The 18,457-nt window shown below is 37.9% G+C and overlaps 1 protein-coding gene across 8 annotated transcripts in view; it reads left to right on the forward strand.

The window, feature by feature from the left end:
- HIVEP2 (HIVEP zinc finger 2) overlaps window positions 1–18,457 on the forward strand; it is a 194,198-nt gene that overhangs the window by 62,017 nt on the left and 113,724 nt on the right. For 6 of the 8 annotated variants that reach the window (XM_067466313.1, XM_067466307.1, XM_067466306.1 and 3 more), the window contains one exon: window positions 12,856–13,073. The exons of the other annotated variants lie outside the window; for them this stretch is intronic. The gene's annotated coding sequence lies outside the window, so the exon portion shown is untranslated. The remainder of the gene's footprint in view (window positions 1–12,855; window positions 13,074–18,457) is intronic. 8 annotated transcript variants of the gene reach the window in all.

Genomic DNA, 18,457 nt, shown 5'->3' on the forward strand with positions numbered 1-18,457 from the left:
CATTTGCAACTGTCTGTATTAATTAACTTTAAAAATATTTTTTAGAATGAAAGATACAACACTGAGAGTGAAACTGTGTAAATTCTTGATTTGCCCCAATAATAATCTATTTTGAATTGTTGCTGAAATTTAAATGAAATTTCGAGTCCTTAGGAACATTAGAAGTTGCCTTATGTGGCCCATTGGATTACATAAGGCAGCATTTTCTTTCTTGGCTATCTCTAGAGATACCTGATGGTCTCATATCTCAGTACCAACCTAGCTTGGTTTGACCCTGCTTAGCTCCAAAATCAGACAAGATTTGGTGTGTATTCTACTGATAACATTACAGTCCTGATCACAGTTGTTTGATCAGATGGCACTGAAGTCAAATGAATTTATGAAGCCTCTTTTTGCAGGATTGTAGATAAAATAAATCCCAAAAGCATATCTGTTAAAAAGGTTGTTTTAGTCTTATGTGAATAAAAGAACACCTTTGGAACAAATCCATTAAGCATCCTTCCTGCAACCTTCAGTTGTGTTTCATATTGGTATGCTTTATTTCCTTGTTTCCTTAAGGGACACATACAAATCATATAAAACAATTTGTATATTATAGGTTTTTAATGCGTCATGGTGTTATTATTACTGTTTTGTTGCTTTGTTTATGAGTTTATTTATTGTCTGTATTGCTGTGTTGTTTTTATGGATGTGATTGGGCTCGGCCTCTTGTAAGCTGCACTGAGTCCTCCGGAAGATGGTAGCGGGGTATAAATAAAGGTTTATTATTATTATTATTATTATTATTATTATTAAAATCACAGTATGGCTTATATTCTCTTGCACTGTCATCCTCAATTCCAATTTTGCATAACATCACATGTGGAAATCATGTGACTCTCCAGAGGTTGTTAACCATCAAATTCCTGAATTCACCGCAATTGGCTGTGCTGGCTAGGGCGCTTGGATGTTGTTCCAAAAACTGCACAATTTTTACTTCTGTATTTAAAGAAGAAGCGGCAGAGCTGTATGCATTGTAAGCTGCAAACTGAAATCATCCTTCCACATTTGCAGTTTTAACTTTTGTGGATTTGATTATTTGTGGATTTGATTAAAAATGTTCTCTCTAGGAATCCAAAAGATTCATGCTGCAGAGAACACTCTTTAAGATTTTCTAGTTTCTCCAAAGCAAAATATCAGCTTCTAGCAGATGTTGACTATAAAATCATGCTGGAAGACCTTAGGATCCCTAGAGATGTGTTCTCTGAGGTGATCAAATTGTATTTCTGTATTTACTTTTTTCTCCCACTTTCACTGAGGTCCTGTGCCTCCTGTACCACTCACAGGAGGGATGATTGGAGATGCCACCAGCAGAATTGAAATTGAGAATCTATCAGAGCATTTAATAAATCTAATAGGAATGGAAAGGGTGCAGAATATGTGCAGAATAACTCCCAAATTGCAAATAGTCTTCAAACATTGTAGTTTTTGAAGTTGTTCTCAAAAGTATGAATAAGATTGCTTAAATTTCCCATAGCTTCCTTTGAGAAGAAACACAATGAAAAATTACATCACTGGAACTCACAGGGAAACCTTACATATCATTCTTCAAAGAAAGATGAGAAACATACATGTATTGCTTTATAACAGAAGTGGGCAACTGCAGTGGAAGTGAAAGCTAATTTTCACTACCATAAAGGTAGGCTATATAGTAATACTTGTTTGGCCAAAAAGAAGTCTGAAAGTCCTGTTTCTGGTTTGTATTTCTGGGTTTTCTGTCTAATTTCTGAATTTTGTGGTTGTAAGGGGAAGGGCTAGATGGTAAGCCACTTCTCCAGAAACACCATTTCATCATTTTGGCCACTTCAACATTGTTGTGGGTGTGTGTTGTTTAAATAAAGTTTCGAAGGCAACAATGGGACTCTACAGAAAGAGGCTGGGGCTTCATGTGGCCCATGGGCCAGTCTTTCCCTTTACAATGATACAAATACGAAGAATTGTGAGCTGTAAAAAATGTGGGACAAAAAATCAAAACTGATAAAATAACTTGTCTACATAGTTAAAACAATTTCATTTCTTCTCACCAGAACACTTTGGAATTTCATGTTCGGTGTGGTTGGAATGAGTTAAGTGCTTCTAGCAGCAGGTTATCAACATTGTCAGACTCCTGGTGCATGAATGGCTTGGGAGTATTGAACTGGTGGAAATACTAGAGAAACTTGTGATATGCATACATTTGCTGAGAACCAGCGTGATGGAGTGACTTAAGTGTTAGACTACAACTCTGGAGACCAGAGTTCAAATCCTAGCTCAGCCATGAACATCCAGCGAATGCTTTTGGGTAAATCACACCCTCTCAGGCACAGGCACCCTCCCCTCAGAACAAATCTTCCCATGAAAACCACATGTTGGGGTCACCTTAAGAAGGAAATGACTTGCAGGCATAAATTTACCTAGAGACATCAGTAGTACTAAAATAACAAGAAATGGAGATAGTACAAAACACAGGAATGATTTTTTAAAGAAAAAAGTTTGTTTCAAAAGCTTCAAGAGAAAAGAGATATTGGCTGCACTGTCGAAATACAAAAAAAAAGAGATAATTATAAATAATATATATTAAAAATAAAAAAAAACGCCATTATATTTTTCTAATCCAAAGTATCAAGGTTGGTGGTTGAATAAAGACATGTTTAATTGTAGATTGACAATTGGCAAGATGACTCTACAAAGCCAGGACATATCACATAACAATCTGAATTACCTTGTATTCGCTAAATAGAGAATAGTGAAATATCTGTGGATGAAACAGTACTTGCTATTCTATGCTGGTTGAATGGCAGGAGAGAATTCTCATATATTTCTCTATTATGTTATCTGATGGAAAGTGTTTTATCCTTCTATCCCAGGTGTTGAACTGAAATGCAAAGCTCCATGTAGATCAGGTGAATTGTAATACAGTAGGGTTATTACATTGGATCAGCTGGGATCAAAACCAAGTCAAGTGGAAAAAAATCGGTTTACAATTTCAGCATTCAAGAGATATTTATGTATAACACTATGTGTTGTGAAGAGACTATCCATGTGCAAAATAAGTAGCTGAATAATGTGCCAGTTATAATAGTTCAGAATGCCTTTGCATTCTTTACTTTTGATCTGTGAAGAAATTCAGCTTTACAAAAAACCCCACTTCTCATTTAGGTGTTTGTAAACGGTGATGAAACATTATTTTAAATGATCTGATTATCGTTCCTATGCTGTTCTTAATCAGTCTTCATCTCAGTCTCATTCACCCATCTCCCCCCACACCCATGAAAGTTTAAATTCATTTTTCTTTTGTTCAGAAAGAAAAAGAAATAGAAACTGAAAGTCATGTTTGTCACCATCTCATTTCATGCCAAAGCATGGAACAAATCCATTTTTTTTGTCCGCACACAGAAAAAAGTTTGAGAGGAAGGATGTATAGGGATGTATGGTGCTTTCCCCACTTGATGATTCTCCCTCCAATTTGGCTGTACTCCCATCCTGCTCTCTGATGGCTCTTTCCCCCATTTTCTCTCTCTCCCCCCGATAGTTTTATATACAGTCAACTCTCCATATTTGCAAGTTTGACTACTGAAGATTTGATTATTCAATGGTTTGATTAAAAAGCTATCTCTAGGAATTTTTAGGTCCTCCAGTACAACTTCCTTGGGAAGTTAACCATACATTCAGTGTGCATAATTGTGATAATGTTTGTAATTTATGGACTTTTGTGTAGTAAAATATATGCTGATATTACACATCACCCTATATTGCAAGCATCTACCAATTTTTTGGTGTATAAGACAACTGGGAGTATAAGACGACACCCAATTTTCCAGTTAAAATATAGAATTTGGGATATACTCGCCATATAAGACCATCCCTCTTCCAATGCAAACCAAATAAAAAATTTAAAAACATCAGATTTGATTTCAATATGGTAATGTTTCTATTATCGTACCTCCTTCTCTTCCGAGGATATGGCCATGGCTGTTTTTGAGCTTCCCTCACCATATGCGGTGACTGCAGATTCTCCAGTCTGGCTTGGAAGTTTCAGCATTGTCCTATAAGATGACACCCGATGTATAAGATGACCCCTGACTTTTGAGAAGATTTTCCTTGGTTAAAAAGTAGTTTTATATGCCAGAAAATACAGTAAATATCTAGTGCAGATTCACAAGCATCAAGACAAGAAAATATTAATCTTTCAAAATTCTCATATATTTTGCATTGTATATAATCTGTCACATATTTTTTCATTTGTTTTGCAACTGAAGTGTCCACTAATCTGCATCAAGTAAGCAGAAATAATTCATCCCTTTAAATGTTTATATGCAAACAAACACATGTAGGATTCTGAAAAGGGATCTTTCTCTCTGTTAGCTGTTGCTCTCCATCTATGCTCACTCATCAGTAAAACTCACTAAGTTCAATGGGACTTATTAGTTCCACTGAGTAGTAGATACTGAAGTACTGGAATTAAAGGAAGAATAAAGATTAGTTGCTAGAAAGCACTAGGATTTTCCATTTATTACATTACATATTGTAGAGAAATATGATGTCTCTTGATACCCTCTGAACTGCAATTTATAAAGGGGGTACTGCAAGTGGGCTGTCTTAGAAATTGGATTTCAGTGAGAAGAAGTGAAGAGTTGGATCTAAGGACTTAACTCAGTGGAAAGTCAGTGATGGATGCGAGAGTCTGGAACTAAGTACAGGAAGCTTCAAAAGTATGGTTACTTTTTACAGAAACATTTATGTTATTTTATTTAAGGTTGTACATAGATTTAGGTAGACTGGGGATACTTGTTACATCTCATCCTACACTGTAACCATTGTGTTAGAATATGGGAATTAGTAGGGCTGGGCGGTTTCGTTTCGTTAATTCGTAATTCGTTAATAATTCATTAATTTTGTTGATTACGAAGCGATAACGAACCATTCTGGAGCAATTTTTTTTTAAATGAATTTTTAAAGACGTTTTGTAAATGCTTCGTATTTCGTTATTGTATTTGTTTCGTTATTGTTCCGAGGTCGTTTCGTTATTATTTCCGCATGTCTGGGCCAGTTTTATGGTTTAATTAGTGAAAAAAAATTATAATATCACACCAACAGTCAACAACAGAGGGAGAGGGAAGCTTCAGAAGTTTTTGGAGGTTTTTTAGCGTATTTCGCGGTCGCGTCTGCCATTAACGAATCGATTCGTTATTGGTTCGGAAATCGATTCGTTATTTTTTTACCATTTACGAAATTTTGTAAATATCGAACTTTTTAAAAGGAAAATTTTGTAATTATTTTAAATATCGAAACGCAAAAACCCCCAAAAAATGAATCGATTTTAGAAACAATTTTTTCCGTTGTTACCCAGGCCTAGGAATTAGTGAATCACCAGTAGGGACAGTAGCATTCTAGCAGCTTTATGGGTGGTGTGTGTGCGCGTGTATGTGCATTAATCTTTTTGGATCACAAGTTGTACACTTGCTTTTCTCTGTACATATATTTTTACTTTCCTGGACAAATAACCCCTTGTTTGACAGATAGCAATTGTTATGAAAGAACAATTCCAGTATATTAGGCCATCAGACATTTCTATATATTTATTTTAGATTTAGATTGTAGGAAGTTGCATTCTCTCCTATTGTTATTTGGGAGGTTGTTATGTAAGCCCTCCCCATGGCATACAGTAATTTGCATTAGTCATTTACTTCTTATGTATCAGTTTTCAAGGGGTTGCTGTAATGTGGCAGTGAACTCAGCCCTTTGGACTCCCAAGTACTTTCCATATGTGTACGTCTCTATTATTACAGCAAGCCTTTTCAATTCAGAGCACCAAGGCTTTTTAAGTGGAAATGTCAAGCACCTTCTGGTACTGGAAACATGAAACGTGTGACTGCCTGTGGAGCAGCAAAGACTAAAGTCCCAGCCTCTGGGGGTTGAGAAATGCCTTTACCATGCCAGCACAAGTCTTTGTAGTCACTGGAAGAAGATGGGATAAAGTTGCTGGCAGGGCTGCAATCTGCATATTGTTACTTGAATGCTGAAATGCCTGTTCATGGGGTGTGAAGTCCCTGTTGTGATGGGCTGCTGGCTTTTGTGGAGCATAGAGCAGCTGTGATGTGATATCAAATACGATATCACTCTTCTCCAAAAGTTGTTATGCCCCTCTGGCCTTGCTTAGTTTCCTCCCCTATGCCTTGATGTTGTTTGCCTGTTTTAATCTTTAAAAATCCTGGAAGGACTCTGAGATTCAATGACTCAGTATTATACACTTCTGTGAGGAGCCTCCGGTGGCGAAGTGGGTTAAACTACTGAGCTGTTGAACTTGCTGACCAAAAGGGTGAGCTCCTGTTGTTAGTCCCAGCTTCTGCCAACTCAACAGTTAGAAAAAATGCAAATGTGAGTAGATCAATAGGTACCTCTCCAATGGGAAAGTAACAGTGCAGTCATGCCGGCCACATGACTTTGGATGTGTCTACGGACAATGCCGGCTCTTCAGCTTAGAAATGAAGATGAGCACCAACCCAGAGTCGTACACAACTGGACTTAATATCAGAGGAAAACATTTACCTTTATGGATGCACTTCTGTTGCTACCCTATTCGGCTCTTTGCACTTTCATCTAAGATCTGTTCTTTGAGTTTGCCATAGGATTAGGAGCTTCAAGCTTTAACTAAATTTTGCAGGTTGTTTTCCTAAGCACTTTGTAGTTTGCTACAACCTGTTGCTCTTGGACAAGTTTCTTATTAGCCTGTTCTATCAAATCAAGCTGGTTCTAGCCCTTTTGGAGAATGGCCAGGGGATACAAGGAACTGTCATTTAAATTTTTTATCAAGGTCTGGTCATTTCTCATTACTAAAACACTGAAATCAGTACATAAGGCACAGCTTTATAGTCTATTATTGTACCTTGGACTACTACAGTGGTAACATACATTAATCAGATACCATCTCATGGCATTATCAAGCATTGGTCTCCCCATGAAATCTTGAGGATTAAATCAGTATTCAACATGCAACATGTGTAGCTTTGTATCAAATTGTAACCTTCTCCTAAAGCGGCAATCCTAAAATGAAAAGAAAATCACTCTTGTACTAGAGAAAGAAAACGGGTGAACTTTTAAAGCTTCCCTGAAAGATACCACAGGACAGAAGAGAAGCCTAGATTTATAAAAAGGAACACTATACCAATTCAAAGGTAATATACATCTTCACAAGGCAGACAAGAGAAGCAGTAGGTATACCCACTAGCTGAGGAGCAGGATACTATCTTTCCAAATATCTTTTCTGGCTCCTTCACTCATGTGATCTTGAAGGAAGGAAAATCAGTAATAAAGTACAGTACAGCCCGCATAGCCACAGAACTGATTTACATGGTTTGCTTATTCACAGTTTATTTATTCACTTGTGGCCTCCTGCACAAGCTACACCTTTTTCTTGATACCTCTGTCATTCATACCACTGAAAAAATAGGATTCACTATTATTTATGGTTTCATGTATCCACATGAAGCCCAGGAACATATCCCTTGTGGATCCGTGGGCCATACTGTATTTACAGAACTCCAGTTGCCATTTGTGTATCTGCTTCCTCTTGGAGAATATAATCACTTTAGTTTTAGAATGATTGATCCTCAACTTCTCTTAGTCACAAATTCTGATTTACAAAAATCATACAAAGGAGAAAAAAAAAACACTTCAGAGAAGACCTAAGACAAGGCATTCATTGTTCAAGATGAATGTTTCTAACAGTACTGGAAAAGCACCGTTGTTTGGCAGTATGGATTCATAGCTAGTTCCTGGTCCTTGAGTCTCAAACAGGAAATACTCATTCCTTGTGATGGCTACCTAAGCAGCATTATGTTGAGTGAAATGAATGTGGTGAAGTAGCTCAAGAAGCATGAAGTTGTTACACTTATTTGCTCTTGCCTCTTTGGGTCTCAGCACATTGTGGCCACAGCTGCCAGGCCCCTTGTTATTTGGTATGAAACAAAAACAACTCAGTACATCAGACTAAATACACAAGGAAATACAAATGCACACACACCACCGGGACAGGATATTATACAGGTCTTTGTGAGCACAGCAGCCTATCACCGTGCCAGAATGAAATGAGAAAGCACATGAGCACTGCAAAGCAATGTTTTACCTGTACACTTGAAAGCGCAAGCAAGTTTCAGTGGCACAGATCAAATCCCCAAATTGCCATCAGTTTGGAAATTTGATTCAATTAGTGTTGCAATTCCTCATCACTTCTTCATGACTCTTCAGGCAGCTTGTTTCAATATAAAATTATAAAATAAAATATCTATCACTCCTACTAAGCACATAGTAAGTATCAAGAACAACAGAGAAACAAAAATAATACCTAAAACAATAAAAGACCAGTAGTTCCAATAACCACAGTAACAGTAATTGCAGCCTGATTTGAGCCCCCCCCCCCGCAAAAGTTGCCAAATACCAATAAAGGTGAGTAATTTATCTGTGTTGTAACATAATAAACATACAAATGCAGTAACGCATTCTTTGTGGGTGTCTTAAAGACCTCTCCCTATTGAATTAAATTTAAATAGCAAAACTTCCGTTATGTAAATTATTTGAATTAGTACAACTAGTTTAGAAAAGAAATGCCCAATCTTGGCAGACTTTTCTTTCAATATTTTTGGTTGCACTACATCAAAGTATTGATCATAAAATTGACTTAAGTGAATTAGATATAGAACAGTGAACAAATCTGTTGCAATTGAGTTTTCAGTCCATTCTTTTCTCGATTTTCAAATTTTACACAATTTTCAAACTTTCTTACTGTGCAGCTAAAATTCATTTCAAAACACAACTGAGGTTTTGTCCAAACCTACTAAAGTTTTAGGGAAGGAAGACAACTTAACAAAAGACATTTCTACCATCTAAAATAGCCCTCAGCCACACCTCAGAAACAACTATGGGGTTTATAGTAAGCTAGATACAAGAGCGAGTAGGCTATAAATCTTTATTTCTGTGCATTGCCCATCAACTCCAGCATTTTGCACACCTGTGTGGGAGTTCAACCCTTGAATGCTGGAAATCAGTAATTGTTGGAAATAGTTTCATTGACCTGTATACATTTCACTCTCCATATTCATGGATTCTGCATCCACAGATTCAAACATCCATGGATTTTGATATCCACGTGGGGTCCTGGAATAAAATATCAACATATACCAAGGGTCTTCTGTATTGTGCCAAGCATAATAATGATAGTAAAAATCATAATTATTGTCACTGTATAAGTTAGTAGTGTCTGACATTCTGGTTAATGGGTAAAATAGAAGGGGCTCATTATGGAAATTCTATAACTTGATAGGAAAGTAACATAAAAGAGTTAAGTTAAACCAGTTGCATTTTTGGAGAAGCTGAAGACAACTGGAGGAAATGAAATTAGTTCCCATCACAACTAGAATAAGGTAGAGAAAGAAATAAGGAAGACACCCAAGTCATCGAATTTTTCTTGATTACTACTGCTCCTATTGACTTTCTCATTTGCTTTCAACAGGATTGTCCCTGACACTGATTGCATCAAAACTGTATTATTTATTTATTTATATACCACCTTTCCCAGCCTTTCGGCGACTCAATTAGCTTATAGACAGCTAGTTTAGTGTAGTGGCTTGAGTGTTAGACTAGAATTCTGTGAGAGTTCAGCCAGGGTTCAGCCCTTGTTTAACTCAGGCTCCTTCTACATGCCGTATAAAATCCAAATTATCTGCTCTGAACTGGATTACTTGCTTTGATAATCTGGATTACATGGCATTGTGGAATAGCCTCAGTGGGTGAGTTTGGGCAAGCCACACATTCAGAGGAAGATGGTAGCTAACCACTTTGAAATCTTCCTAAGAATTCTCCATGTTTGGTTCACAAAAAAGTTGCCATAGGCCAGAGTCATCTTAAATGCACATAATAGCAACTAATTTAGCTGGTAACTCCTGTCAGGAAAGATGAATAACCATAATACATCAGTGTTGAGACTTAATAAATATTAAGTTTCAGCAATATCTCTTCCTTGGCCTATGTCATGCTAAATTTGTTCTGTCAGTAGGGGGGATATTTCACGATCCGTTGAAAATAGAGCTGTCAACATAATCCAAGGCTATCTGGCTCTTGGATACATTCAAATTTAAACTGCAAGAAGGAACTCAGCATGTGTAGAATGTTGCCCATGATGACTTCCTGTCTTGAAAAATAGGAATTCCCCACAGGAATATAGTTTGGTCTGAGCTGGCAAGTTAGCAAAATTTTGTATTACAGAAGAGAAGCCAATAATATGGCAGATACATTTTATGTGGGCTTCACTATGAGTCTAAATTTCACTTTCCTAACTGCTGTTTGTGCTGTTGAGAATGATGATCACTTCTTTCCAGATCAAATTGTAATTCAGGCTAAGTGGTGAGTGGCCAGTAGGTGGAATGCTATGTAGGAACATGATAGCTTAGGAAGAGATAGAAAGACTGAAGATTCAGCCTTAACCTAGAGCACAAGGAATGAGAAGCCTTTCAAAACATATCTGAGGGAAAGGCCCTTACAGATCCTAGTTTAGAGGTCATGTTTTCTTCTATTTCCAAAAGGTCGCTGGACCTAAATACCCTAAAGTCACCAGATTCAACTTGATTTTAGAAGTTAAGCAGGATCAGTTCTGGTTAGCACCTGAACGGAAGGCTACCAATTAATACAATGCACACACATGAAGTTTTGTGACTTTTTCAAAGCAGTCAATATGTATTTTGAAATAAGTTGATTTCATTTTTTTTAAAAAAAACAACAACCTTCTCTCCTTCTTTTTGAAGAAAAGCCATATTCTTCAAAGCTGTTCTTTTGTTCATACATACAAGAGCTTGGAGATTTCTCTGATTAATTGGCTAAGATTCCACTAGTCAGTTCATGAATCAGTTTCTAACATCAGCAATTCCTTCAGTCAGATGACATTTGAACTGGTCCTAACTGAAAGGTGGTCCTTTGAAATGGCTGTTTTTATGACATTTCTAAACTAGTTGAAATACATCCTTCTCTAGTAAAGAGGAATCCTTGAGTTGCTTGCCAAGCTAGTCTTGACAGTCTAGTTTAACTCCTGTTTTCTAAACCATTTAAAAGAGGAGAGGACCATAGTCCAGCATTGCAACTTTCACTGTCCTAGCAAGGAGTCATTTAAAAAAAAAAAACCAAAACAAACAAAACAAAACGGCAGGAGGGCAAATGAATAGCTCTCTTTATGGGCAGTTCTGTCCAACTCTTAACTTCAAATTTTAGGTGCTTATCCCAGTAGGGTTCCATTGCAATTTTGGGCAGATTAGATAATAGTCTGAACAAAACTGCTGCAACATCCCTTTATTTTTTATATTACAAATCTTGGCAGCAAAATGGAAGAAGTAATAACAGAGATTAGAGTGACTCAGTGATTCTTATGTTGCCAGAGTGTATTGCAAGTTGTGCTGGATTGCCCTCCCCCCATCATTTGAGTAAAGATGTTTGGGAAGGTTTGCACAAAGAGAGAGGCCTTGTGGTAGAGCAAATTACAGCTCTCAATGAAATGCGTCTTCCTTCAATTTTTTTTTTAAAATGACAGGGATGGAGGACAAACATTTTGGGTTCTAGATGCTACCATCCTGAATTTAATCAGTTGGGGATTATCTAGCCTTGGAAACATTCATCTTTGAATCAGGAAATCTAAAGACGAAGATATAGAATGAGATTAGAAAACAGATAGTTGAGGAAGGTTGGGATGATAAGTCCTTTGGAGAAATGGGACATCTGCAGTGGGTGGGTGGATACATTTGGTGAACTAATTCAGATGAACTACAGATGAACTAATTCAGAATATTTTTATGCTACAGTAGAATCTTGCTTATCCTACATAAACGGGCTAGCACAGTGTTGCATAAGCGAAAATGTTGGATAATAAGGAGGGATTAAGGAAAAGCCTGATAAATGTCAAATTACATTATGATTTTACAAATTAAGCACAAGAACATCATGTTTTACAACAAATTGACAGAAAAAACAGTTCAGGACATGGTATCTTTATGCAGTAATTACTGTATTTACAAATTTAGCACCAAAACATTGTGATATATTGAAACAGCTCTAGGAGGCAGACTGCGTTGAATAATACAGAACGTTGAATGAGCGAAGATTGCATAAGCGAGACTCTACTATATATCTTAATTTCACAGCTGAGGGTGTTACCTATAACCATTCTTCCTCTCATGTGGATTTTTGTTTAGAGTTTATTAGGACTTTTAGTATAGTGCTTGGTAATTCTGGTGTTGGGGGCCCAAAATTACTTTTTCCATGAGCCAGAGATCAGTCCCTTATTACTGTCCGTTGGCTACAATTATTTCTTTCCTTCCTGGTGACTCAACAAGGATTGGCAGTCAGTGGCTCATGAACTAGAACCAGTGCATGGACCACCACTCTGAGTGGTCCTGCTCCAGTATATTCTAAGATCCTGTGAGGCCCCTTCCACACAGCTGAATAAAATCCCATATTTTCTACTTTGAACTGTAATATATGGCAATGTGGACTCAGATAACCCTATTCAAAGCAAATATTGTGGGATTTTCTGCCTTGATATTCTGGGATATAGGGCTGTGTGGAAGGGCCCTTGGATGGGAAAAGGGCTACACCAAAGTTGATTGAATTAATTTTTCACTTCTTAAAGAACTACATACCTCCCACTTCTTAAAGAACTACATACTACATACAAGATAATCCCATTTTGGTAATGGGATTATCTTGTATTTTTATTACTTGTTATAGTATTTCCTTTGGTATATTTTCCTCTTACTGCTTGAAAATTTAATGTGCTTGTTTATCTCCCACATTCTGTAGGAAATGAATTGCTGTTTTTCTGGATGCTGGTGAAAATTACAGTGGGCAACAAGAGGCAGAGGCAGGATGCTGACTGTAGAGAGGAGGAGACAATAAATGCCGGCCCTCCCAGAGTCTTTCTTGGGATAAATCAGCTTGAAGCTACCAATGAATATTTCTATGGAAGACTGTTAAAGTAGGGCAAACAGAACTGCCAGCATTTACACACTGGAGAAAACGTGAGTTCCTAGCAAACTCTCTAGTGTTAAAAATAATTTATAATTTTATTTATAACAGAATTATCATTGTTGGGCAAAATTAGGTGAAATTATGCACCACAAGGCAAAAAAGTATTCTTTATTTTCATTAGTGCTTGTGTGTTGTGCATTAATTTCAATGGAAGAGTGGTATATATTCAATTTTTATGACTGTGATAATTTAAATTCTGTTGAATAGGGATGTCTAGGACTGTGTAACTGGAGTGTAATTCATATGGGAACAATGCCTAAATTCTAAATAAACATTCATAAGGTGATGCCTTAATGAACACAGGCCTACTTTTTGATGTGATATAAAACTATTTAATTCTAAAATTTTGGACCATTTATGGATTGTTTTCTCATGTCAGAACATATAGCACCAAAATCGGCATGCATATGTATATAGGCCAGCTTCTAGTGTTCACTAACACTTGGACAGATATTTGAAAGTTGGCACTCTTGAGAAAAGTGTCCCAGACATCACCAGAAAATGGTTCCTTTGGTGTGTGAAGCCAGGTACAAAATACCAATTTCATCCATTTCACAGAAATCAAGCAAGTGAGTCTGAAACAAAGCATATTCATCAGAATCATGCAAAGCAGAAACAGGGTCCATTCCTTTGAAACCAACATTTTATGCACAGCCATTTCACAGGAACCAAATAGTTAATTTCCTCAATTCATCTCTAAAGTCCCTTAAATCATCCTACCTTTTTAAAAATGAAAATCATTACCCTGTTCATCTTTCTGTCTTCTACTGTTGTTTTCTACTTCTGTCTTCTAATTCTACTATTCTACTGAGTCAATGTGGTATAATGGTTTGACCATTAGACTGTGACTCTGGAGAGCAGGGTTCAAATTTCCACTTGAGCACAAAAACCACTGATCAGCTTGGACAAATCATGTACTCTCTGCCTCAGAGGGAGGCAGAGGCAAACCTCTTCTGAGCAAATCATGCCATAAAAACTTTGTGCTGCTTTCGCTGTTGTGGTGGTGGTGGTGATTAGGCTCATGTATACCCTGTCTTTAGCTCAAGATCAGAACTCAGTGTGGCTATTTCTCACATCCATCCATCCACCATCTATTTTAGATAGATAGATCCTCACCCCCCATTTCTTAATATCCCCCACCAATCCATCTTTTTTACTGCTGTCTTCTAATAAGCACTGGCAAATATTCTCTGTTTTTCCTTTAAGAACATATTTGGTTGGATTTATTGTGTCTTCAGAGGAGGGCAGCACCTACCAAAGTTCTGGTTGACTGCCATCTTGATTTATCCACTTGCCTCCAGGATCCCATATTGACCCTGAGGAAATTAAGACAATAGTTGACTGAAACTTTGAGACACACATTGTCCCGCTAGGAAAATATGTGTGAAGGGCAGAGAATCTTGTGGGCATCCATGTGTTTTGTAGTACTGGTTAATTGTATATTTAGGGAAATCACGCTGGTTCAATGAAGAGACATGGTGAAGATAACAGGATGTATGCAGGTTAGAGTCTTCTTTGCTCATTATTGAGGCAAAGTTTTATTTATGCTCATCTATGGCCCAAATTCATCTGGAGCACAGTATTTATTTATTATTTACGATATTTCTATCCCACCTTTCTCAAGCCCGAAGACAAATTGGCAGCAATTTGATGCCATAACAATCCACAATATACAATTAAAACATTTAAAACAACATTATAAAATGCATACAAAAACTATTAAAACATATAATAACAAATGTCTCCCTGTTAATCTCTTTTTCCAGTAGCATCGTCAAAGCTAGGTTTCAATCTTACATAATTTCGTGTTTGTCTGTTGCACTGCATTTCTAAAGGCTTGTTCAAAGAGCCAGGTTTTTACTTTTTTTCAGGAGGTCAGGAGGGAGGGGGCCAATCTAATATCCCCAGGGAGGGAGTTCCACAGGTGAGGGGTCACCACTGAAAAGGCCTGTCAGACGCACCTGCGAAGAAGGCAGGATTGAGAGCAGGGCCTCCCCAGATGATCTTAGACTCCTAGATGGTTCATAAGGAGAGATACGTTTGAACAGGTAATCTGAGCCAGAACCATAACCATAAACACAGAGCCAGGAAAAGTATCATGCTGACTGTAGGGATTGTGGGAGGTGTTGTCTGCAACAAAAGGTAACATTTTCTAATTCTACCATATTATACTGTGAGAAGTATGTGAAAATAACCAGGTACTCTCACAATATACTGGCGCATATATGCAGGCACACCTCTGGGAACCAATCTTGTGGCAAATACTTTTTACAAAGTCTTTTTCTGCCCACCCAGCTTGTCCTCGTTCTAGTGAAAGTTTTAAAAACACATTAGCATTGGACAGGCGATGAAGGACTGGAGAAACACAGGCTTTCAGTTGCTGAGTTGTATAAGTATGTCTATAGTAACAATACAATAAAGCTTGAGCTGGGAAAGAATGGAATACTTTTCAGCTATCCTATTCTAGTTACCTGTGTCTGCCTAAAACAGGCAAAATGTTAGCACCTGTCTCTAGAGTGAAAGTGAGGGTGCTTCTGGATAGCACTAAATCACAGGTTTTAAATAGAGGCAAAAATCCTGGGACTTCAGAAGAGGTCCACATACAGACCTGTTGGTCCCAGAATTTCTGCCTCCATTGTCCAGACTTGATGCTTTGTTACGAGATTTGGAGACTCCCAAGATGGCTACCACAAGACTTCCGCTGGAATCTTTGGCTTTTTTTTTAAAAAAACCCTCAAGATGTGGATATATGTATATGCAGAGCATCACTGCAACAAATCACTGCAAAAGTTCAGTTCTTTGTCCTGGCCAGAGAAACTGTGCTCTCCAGATGTTTCATGATACATCTGCCACACAAGCAAAGTAAGAACACTTCTGCCCAAGTCAGCACTGTACGATCAAACAGGAACACACACTTTCAAGCCAGGAACCGAATTTTGTTGTTATTGACACTTTTTAGAGCCTGGCTGCCTGGGCATCTGTCCAGACAGATTTGGTTGTGTACATGTGGAATCAAAAAACAGGATATTGTTCCTGGGTTATACATGGCTGTTCTTGATGCCTCTTCTTGTGAAAAAATGTACAACATTGACTAGGGGGTCACAACTTTGTCCTGGCCAGAGAAAATGTGTCCCCCACATATTTTCTGGCACACAAACAAAGTTTTTGCCTTCTATTGAAGTGTCACCTTCTTTTTAGGAACCGACCAATCAGGAACAAACATCTAAAACCTGGGAACAAATCCAGATAAAAAAATCTCGTGATTTTCAATTGCAGGGACATACAGATGTGTGGAGATCTGCATATTCGGCTCAAAACCACAATATTCCAGCACCTGGATTTTTGTTTTTTGTTTTTTGCCATTTGTAGCAATTACTTCCGCGTTTACAGGGAACAGTGTCTGGCCACCCTCTTGTTTGCTGTGGAAGCTCCTGGAATAAAGGTACTGTCTGGACAGGCCCTGCCTCACTAGCTTTCTCCATGTTTTAAAAGCATACATTTATGAGTTTGACTATCAGAATGAAAAACACAAGAAAAGTGGAGACTGGTCATCCCTTAATACATTTTGGACCAAGCTTTCATACTGCAGAAAGTTCAAAATGTTTTGTTTACTTATCTAAGGCTTATCTGACATGATTGTTTCATTTCATGTGGTTATAGCATTAATTTTGAATGAGAACTTCAGTGGAACACATTGAACTACTCTTTAGAAATTCATTTGCTTTGTTAACTAGTACAGCCAGTTTCAGATATTTTTGATCTTGCATTAAGTTTTCAGGAGGAAGGACAATGTAGCACAGTGATATGTGACTTTGCCATGCATTTTCTTAAATAAAAATTACGTATACCTTCAAAACGCAGGCAGGTCAAGTGTTTCTTTATATGCTGCTTTATATGCTGCTAACATTTGCTTAGTCAATTTTGAGGAAGGTGAATGGAAAGAGAATATTCTTTTTAAACGTTTGAACTACCTTTAAAAAATAAACAATGGTTGAACTGATGAAAATGTTCATAAACAGGAAATAATTTAGAAAATGAAAGTAAGCACTGTAAAAATGGTACATGGTATTTTAGAATCCACAGTGCGATTTACGCTTAATTCTTATCATGTAGTGTTAAAAATTTACAAGCGCCTTGTAATTGCAGTAGCATTTTAAAACCAGCTATTTGTGACCCTGTCTGCTCAAGAGGCTTAAACTCCAGCATTTCACAGCTACCTTAGAGCAGAAAATTGACTTTGGGTCTTGTAAGAATATCTAAATGTAGGCTGTTGAATAATCCCTTTGGGGGCCCTGTAACTATTTTTGTGCCTGGATATGCGTCATCAGTGGGTATTTTCTCTGGTGACTAGCTTACATCAGTAGGTCTCCTACCATACATTCTGTATGATTGATGGGAGTCACTACTCTCATTTAGCTTTTAGCTGTGACCTCGGAGAATGGACAACCGGAATTGGCAGGCTGCTAGATTCTTTAGAGTGGCTGGAAGGATGGAGAGAGTGGATATTTCTGATAAATAAAGGTAGTACCGGAGATGACATGACAAATTAGGAGGTGGGGTGTTTGTGTTCTGTTTTTAAAAGGTATTTCATTCTGCAACTATTGTTCAGTTTTCTTTGGAAAGATGTGACTCCTGTGCCAAAGGCATAAGCAGCAATTGAATTTCTGAGCGTGCTTTGTTTCTCAGGGATGCTATGTACTGGAGTGTAGCAGGAGCAGTCTGTATGATTCAGAGAATGCTTGCCGATTGCTTGTTGTCCTGCAGCTCTGCTTAGAGGCGATGCTGTGGAATGCAATATTCCTGCACTTAAAATAAAATTTGAGGAAGGAGGCAGGTGACCATGCAGCCTTCAATCCAGATGGCCTCCAGGTGAATTCATAAGGTGCAATAAGTGAAGCCGGTCTAAAATTGATGAGTTACATCTGGCACTGTGTCTTGCTGAGTTTCTGGTAGCAATTAATTTCCTGATCTTACTCAAGTAATGTCTTGGAGGGAAATGACTAGTGATAATAAAATGCATATTTAAGAAATTACCCCTTGTGTCCCTGTGTCCCCCCGTCTCCCCCCCCCCCCCCCCCCGGCTTCCTTCTGTGTCATGTGTCAATGGGGCTGCGGTAGGCTTGTGAGATTCACTGTGAGGACAGCTGAGAGCAGGAGCCAGCTTAAGGCACTTTCCCTTTCTGTCTTTCTCTCTCCTGTTTACTCCTTTTGACACAAATGTGATGGCAGCGGATGCCACGTTCAACTCTCTGTGACCTCTGACTTCAGGCTGTCAAGCTCCTTACTGGCCACTCAGGCTATGAGGGGGGTGGGGGGATGACAGCAAGGTGCATAAATACTAGTGGGATGAGGTGCTGCATGTGAAGCTCAAAAT

The sequence above is a fragment of the Anolis sagrei genome, chromosome 1, assembly GCF_037176765.1.
Source record: "Anolis sagrei isolate rAnoSag1 chromosome 1, rAnoSag1.mat, whole genome shotgun sequence".
Taxonomy (NCBI): domain Eukaryota; kingdom Metazoa; phylum Chordata; class Lepidosauria; order Squamata; family Dactyloidae; genus Anolis; species Anolis sagrei.